Source organism: Euprymna scolopes, chromosome 5, assembly GCF_053919585.1.
Source record: "Euprymna scolopes isolate OS-2025 chromosome 5, ASM5391958v1, whole genome shotgun sequence".
Classification (NCBI taxonomy): domain Eukaryota; kingdom Metazoa; phylum Mollusca; class Cephalopoda; order Sepiida; family Sepiolidae; genus Euprymna; species Euprymna scolopes.
The window spans coordinates 110,262,174-110,269,673 of NC_136486.1; the positions used below are offsets into that span (position 1 = coordinate 110,262,174).

Here is a 7,500-nt window from a genome sequence, read left to right on the forward strand (position 1 = left end):
AATGGGACTTCAATAATAATCCCACCATCCGCTTGATAACCCCAACTAAACCAGAAATAGATAGAATTAGCAAAGCAATACTTTCTAGAGTAAACAAACAAATCAAACAAGACCTAGAATTAAACCAGTGGGCAAATACTGCCGAAGCAATTATCTGGTTTAAAAATATAGAAAATAAAAATAAATGTACGTTTATACATTTCGACATCATAGACATCTTATCCCTCAATATCCGAAGAACTTTTTAACATTGCCTTAGAATTTGCCGAGGCATACACTGATATATCCTCGGAATAAATCAATATCATTAAAAAATGTAGAAAATCAATTCTAATAAATAACCAATGGATAAAAACTAAAATGACAAATCCGTTTGTATTTGGCGATGGGTGCTAGGGGTTCTGGAGGGGCATCAGATCTTGTGGGATTATTCATTTTATATACCCTCACAAGCATATTTGATACTACGGATATCGGCCAACAAAGTCAAGGGAGATAACTTTAAGAAAATCATACACAAACAAATGAAAAAATTAAGCCTAAAAGTAGACGTATTAGTTAACATAAAAATAACAAACTTCCTTGACCTCACGTTAAATTTAGAAAAAAAAAACACATATGAACCTTACTTAAAAGATAACGCTACTCCAATATACGTAAACCCTAAGTCCAATCACCCACCATTAATTATAAAACAGATTCCTAACTCGATCATAAATAGATCCAGCAATAACTCAAGCGATGAAAATGCATTTAACAGGTCAACCAATATCTATGAAACAGCCCTAAAGATAGTGGATACAAAAATATTGATATCAAATATAAGCAACAAAACAACAATAACTATAATAAAATTAAAAATAGAAGAAAAGGAAATATAATCTGCTATACGGCCTCATACAATCAAATGTTAAAAACAAACCTTGGTAAGAAATTTCTAGATCTTATCGAAAAACACTTTCCCGCAACCAACCCCTTACACAAAATTTTCAATAAAAATACGCTAAAGTTATCCTACAGCTGCTGCGAAAATTTAGAGATGATAATTAAAGCACAAAATATTAAATAAAAACAATGTAAACAACAACAAAATAAACAATAAAAAAGTAGACACGATGACAAAAATAAAACTAACACAAAAGACATATATAACTAGCAGAAATAATAATAATAATAATAATAATAATAATAATAATAATAATAATAATAATAATAATAATAATAATAAACACAATCCGGACAACAACAACCATACTAGAAATAAAAATAAAAATACTAATAACGAACAAGATAAATGCAACTGTAGATACCGCACACTTTACCCACTTCAAAATAAATGTCTAACCAAAAGCATAGTTTACCAGGCCACAATATTTGCGAAAGAAAACCCGAATAAAAAGAAATATTACGTAGGTATGACTTCCTTCGATTTCAAAACTCGATATTATGACCACAAAAGTACATTCAACAATAAAAAACACCGTATGAAAACAACGCTAGCAAACAAATACTGGGAACTCAAGGAAAGCGGCCGTTCGCCGGCAGTCGAATGAAAAATAGTAAGACAAGCAAACACCTGTAGAGACCTAGACGACCCATGTAGATTATGCCTTCATGAAAAATTTGCTATCCTGTACTTTGAAGAACCCCAACATCTATTAAACTATAGGAGAGAAATAGCGGACAACTATGTTCACAGGATAAAATTTACTCTAGGATAGGGATACAAAATAACTTTAAAACTAACAAAAACAATAGAAAATAAACAAATAAATAAATAAAATAAATAAACATGCATATACATAAACTATCACACATATATATGTATATATATATATATATAAGTATATATAAACTAACATAAAAACAAAACAAAAAAAAAACCTAACCTAGATTTAAACCAGGTCAAGACACTAGATATCCAGGCTAAATAGAGCACACACGAAGAATCAGGTCACCAGAGGTTAAATAGGGCTTTTTCCTGTAAGTGCATATTCATTGGCTGATAGAAAGGTGGATACTAAAAAGCTGACTGGCTAACTTAAATCTCAATAGAAGGTGTGTATATAAAAACGACAGACAACCACAAAATTCGCGCATAAACTTGAAGAATCCTAAAGTGGATGAAACACGGAATATTCAGTGTAGCTTAATCGCCATATATATTTTATAAATTACACTATATACATATATATATATATATATATATATATATATATATATATATATATTAGTGATGGGACGATCCCAATATTTTTTCCCGATTGCGATACAATTACTTATTCTGTACTAAACTACCGATTCCGATGCAATTACCGATCCACTTCCGATTCTTTATAAATCTCTAAATATTTAACCATAAAAGTGTCATTTTGTCCCGCTTACCGTAAAAACACATCTTAAAATGTGCTTATCTTTTCTCAAACGTAAAAACACACTTGTGATGAGGTGATCTAGAGATTTTACTTTTAAGCCCTACTGGAAGTTTAAATCAATAAATATTTATTATTTTATTATAACTACAAGCAGGGGAAGATGTTTCTTAAACCAAAATCAAATTTAAAAAAAAATAATAATAATTTAAGGAAGCAGTTTTTGCATCGGAAATTAGGCTAAAATTTGTTCGATTCCGATATCCTCAAAAGTCCGATTTTTACGATTCCCGATTCCGATTCTGATTAATTGTCCCAACACTAATATATATATATTAGTGATGGGACGATCCCAATATTTGTACGGAAAAAGACGACTGACTTCAAATTTGTTTTTAAATCCCCGAAACAGTGTTTCATGGTAAACAACTGATGATCCCTTGAAAAATAAAAAAAATTGGTATTATAGTAAATTCGAGAGAGTTGATGCAGTGATTGCAGGTGATTAAATGACTTACTGACTAAGTGTTTTTTTTTTGTTTTTTTTTAACGAATGATAAAAAGTAATTTTTTGTGTAGTTTCAAATGTTAAAAAAACTTCAAAGACTATATATATATATATATATACTAGCATGGGTACCTGGAGTTGCCCGGATCGACATGAAGTCCCGTTTGGAACACACCTGCTATACTAAGGCTATTAATCATTTTCATCATGGACAACATCGCTATCCCCACAACAATTTCAAACATAAAGGAACGGATAAAAACATGTTAACCCCCCCCCCTAAAAAAGAAGTACTTGATAACCTCTCTACCAGATATTTCGGCAGAAGGGATACAAAGAGAATAAACTATTCTCCGGATATTGAGCACTTTTGTTACCCGTGCGCTGGAAAAAAGCCTCCCCACAAAATAAATAAATAAATAAATAAAAACAACTTTTGTTTCAATAAAAATAGCAGCGAGAGCCCGAAAAATAAAATGAAGTTAGCTACGTAGGCAGGTTCGAACCTGAAATGCGAATGAAAGGAAAAGGTATTTTGCAAACTATTTCATCCACTGGACTACGATGACTTAAGATTTTGTGACTTGGAAAAATAACGTTTATAAATATTGATACGAGCGTGATCTGCGTCTGTCTTTTTTTTTTTTTTTTTGTAAAAGCTTCTTTTTTTTTCGTAAATAAAGAAAATTGTCGATTTGCCTTTTTTTTGTGACAAAAAAATAAAATAATGTTGCTTGAAAATTAAAAATCCAGATGAAAGGATATAGATTTGTTAAAGTAAGAACGATTCACTTTCAACGTGTTTGTGATAGTGCTCAATTAAAAAGCTATTTTAATTAGTTTCAAAATTTCAATAAATTGCTACAATAAATTTACAGTTTTTGCCTTAAAAGACATGGTCAGCTGGCAACAAATTTCTGGTCTTATTTGAGGTCAGTCATTTAATCATGGCTTTTAAGACTGAAACAGTAAATTTATTGTAGTGACTTATGGTAACTTTGTTTACCGAAGTTGAATATATATATATATATATATATATATATATATATATATATATATATATATATATATATATATATATATATATATATATATATATATATATATATATATATATATAAGCTTCTGAACATTTTAACGTTTGCCAAAGAACATTTGCAATAGAGAACGTAAATGACGGTTGAAGACAAGAAACGCGTAAACCTAAATGGCTTCAACTATTCCCTCGTTTTTATTGAAATAAAATAACAGGTGTGGCACAGGTTAAAAGAAATTGGTTCTCATTTTTTGCATGACCTGTTTTTGCATGAATGCGCGTTCGACGGACGGACAGCAGCGCCGTAGAGGGATGCGTCTTAAACACGATAAAGGTCAATACACATATGCGCGTATTAATAACTTGACATACATTTGTCGGTGCCTTGTATCTATGTAAACGCGCACTATGTTTTACTTTTTTATTCATTTTATTTATTTATTTGCGTGTCTTCGAGTCTAAACGCCCCTCTTCCTACGGAGGGAAGGAGTTAGAGATACAGTAAGTCATCATACACTTTGTTAAAAAGCGTTACCGTACACGATCACTTGAGTTTTGGGGATTTTTTTTTTTTTTTTTTTTTTTTTTTTGTTAGTGACTGGTATATTTACTACCAAGCATGGCTGGCTTCGGAAGAAAGTCAAGTTGAGTTTGCAAGATGGTAGAGCTCTGGTATACTGTGAGGATAGAGAAAACAACGAACAAGATGAAATTGCTTTTTCTTTCAAATCATGGCTATTAATAGAGGAAGAAGTGCACTGCTCGATACCGTCGTTAATTAACAAAAAAAAAAAAAAGACTGCAATATTATAGGCCGCCCGGCATTGCCCGACATTGCCCGGTCGTAAAATACGCTTAAATATGATATTTTAATTAATGCAGATTTCGTATTTATTATTATACTAGCAGTTTAGCACTGCTCTACTCGGGCTTTATGTACTGTTCATAACTTGCCCAACACTTTATGTAAGATTTTAAATGTTTAGACCAACATTTTTCTCAGTATTTTCGTAGAAAACGCAGAGGTCAATTTTTTTTTTGACGTTCACCCCAATTTTGATCCCCTAACATTTATTATTTTGGTCTCAAATCAAAATACAAAGGTTTACCCATGTCCAAGTTACCTACACCTAAAATTTAAAGTCTTTAGACACAAAATTGACGGAGGAATTTGGTAGAGTCTCCAAAATTCTACTCTTTCAACTTTGACCTTTTTGCAGCCAAATGTTTACCCCAAAACTGATTAAAATGCTTGCCGCATGTCTGAATACCCGCTATGTAAAATTTCAAATGTTTAGACCCAAAATCGGCTGAGTAGTTTGCTAAACACCGCAAAGGGCAATCTTTTGAACTTTGACTCTTTGGCAGCTCAAATTTTCGACCAAAATCGATTAAAAAGCTTCCCCTATCTCTGAATACCCTTTATGTAAAATTTTAAATGTTTAGACCAGAAATTGTCTAAGTAATTTGGTAGTTTTTTTGTTTTTTTTACTTTGACCCCTATTTTGACTCCATAACATTTGGTCGGGGGGGGCTGAAATCAAATTAAAATATTTGATTCATGTCCAAGTAACCTACATTTAAAATTTCAAGTGCTTAGACCCAAAATTGGCAGAGGAGTTTGGTAGAGGTTTTAAACGTCAAATCGTTGAACTATGACGCCTTTGACAACCAAATTTCTGACCGAAAAACGCTTAAAAAGATTTCCCCAAATATCAATACTCCTTATATCAAATCTCGAGTCTCTACACCGAAAATTGACAGAGTTATTTGGTACTTAAAAGTACAAAGACACACACACAGACATTTTCACTTCTATAGATATATAGATTATATTGAACCCAGGACTAAGTAACGATTTAAAAAGTTTTGTCTTCTTTTTAATGACCTGTGCGCCACCACCGAGAATAGAAACCGGAGCGCTTAGCTTACGATTTATTTTTGCCTTTGCCTTTAATGACTGAGCTATGAAGACATGTTTGCTGGAAGGCTAAAAATTAATACATGAACCAATAGCTACTACGTTATGCATGCATATTTTTGCCGGCGTTCGACCTTTACCTAGCAAATTCATTTTTGTTTTTTTTCATTTTCACATGTTTTTACCGATTTTCTCGGGCTAAAACCCAACTATAAAGTTTCGCATAGGTTTAAATACCTTATATATTAAGTTTCATGTCTATAAATTAAAACCTGTAAGAGGAATTTGGCAGGCAAAATTTTTGAAAACAAATATATACGCATACACACACACACACACACACACACACACACACACACATATATATATATATATATATATATATATATATATATATATATATATATATATATATATATATATATATAAACAGGTTTACTATAAGCTTTGTACACAAATATTACGCAAGGATAAATCATGTAGAATATCTGCATGAATATAATTACACGTAATAATTGACTAAAGATAATAATAATTAACTAAATCAGAGAAGCGATAAAACTAATAAGGGATTAATTAAAATGAATGTTTAAAAGAATATGCAAATAAGCTAGATCTTTTGCGGATGAATGCAATCCCACGATCCATATATAAGTTGTATTTTCATTTTAAATAAATAGAAAAAAGGTTTTTAATACGAATATTAATGCACAAAAAATTATATATATATATATATATATATACACACACTCCTATAATTGTATATATATATATGTGTGTGTGTGTATATATATATATATATATATATATATACTACTTTTGTGTGTGTTTGTGTGTGAGTTCCTTCCTCATAGGTTCCGAAACGGCTGAGCCTGCCTTTTGCAGATTTCACACAAAGCTAATTTATATGTCTGCCAGTGTCTTAGAAAAGTTTTTACAGAAATTTATCCGAAAAATATCGAACATCGAAAAAATCCGATTTTAGAAATAGCTTTATTTCTCTTATAGATTAAAAAAAAGGAGAATTTTTATATGGGAATATTTTGCGTTACACCGGCAAGGGAGATAATAACATTCCAGCAAATTATTTGTTCTTAAAAAACAGATTTATTATAATCTGGAGATACGGCTTACCAGTAGAGCATTCGGCTGCAAATCGAATGATCCCCTGTTAAAGCCAGTGTGTACGTCACCATTTTATTTTAATTTTTTCTTATTAATGAGTTCAATTTATGATAAAAGGAAAGCACCATTTAAAATCGCCGCAAATCATTTCTTCGTTTGCATATTCTAAAACTAAACATTAATAAGGAGTAACTTTTCTACGGCATTCATCGTCAAACTAACTATCAGCTGACGTGATATTGTAAACAAACACAGACGGAATTGGATGAACGACATTATCATTAGTATTTTTTATGTTAAAAATTTTTTTTTTTCTTTTTTTTTTTGCAAATTAGTCTACCGGGCAAATTATTCCTCGTAATAAAATATAATAGGATTGATCTATGATAATACATACGCAATTACTAAATTAAAACATCATGTTTAAGCGTATTGTATTTAGGAATTTAAAATTTGTGATTTGAAAAAGTTAAATTTAAAATATATAAATTCTATTGTATGCAAGACAAAGAATGCACTATAGTAAAATACATTTCCT

At 30.8% G+C, this 7,500-nt stretch overlaps 1 protein-coding gene across 1 annotated transcript in view; it reads right to left on the bottom strand.

Moving 5' to 3' along the window:
• The window catches only part of LOC145276951 (protein Wnt-4-like), a 580,043-nt gene that overhangs the window by 437,511 nt on the left and 135,032 nt on the right, over nt 1-7,500 (bottom strand). The window lies entirely within an intron of this gene.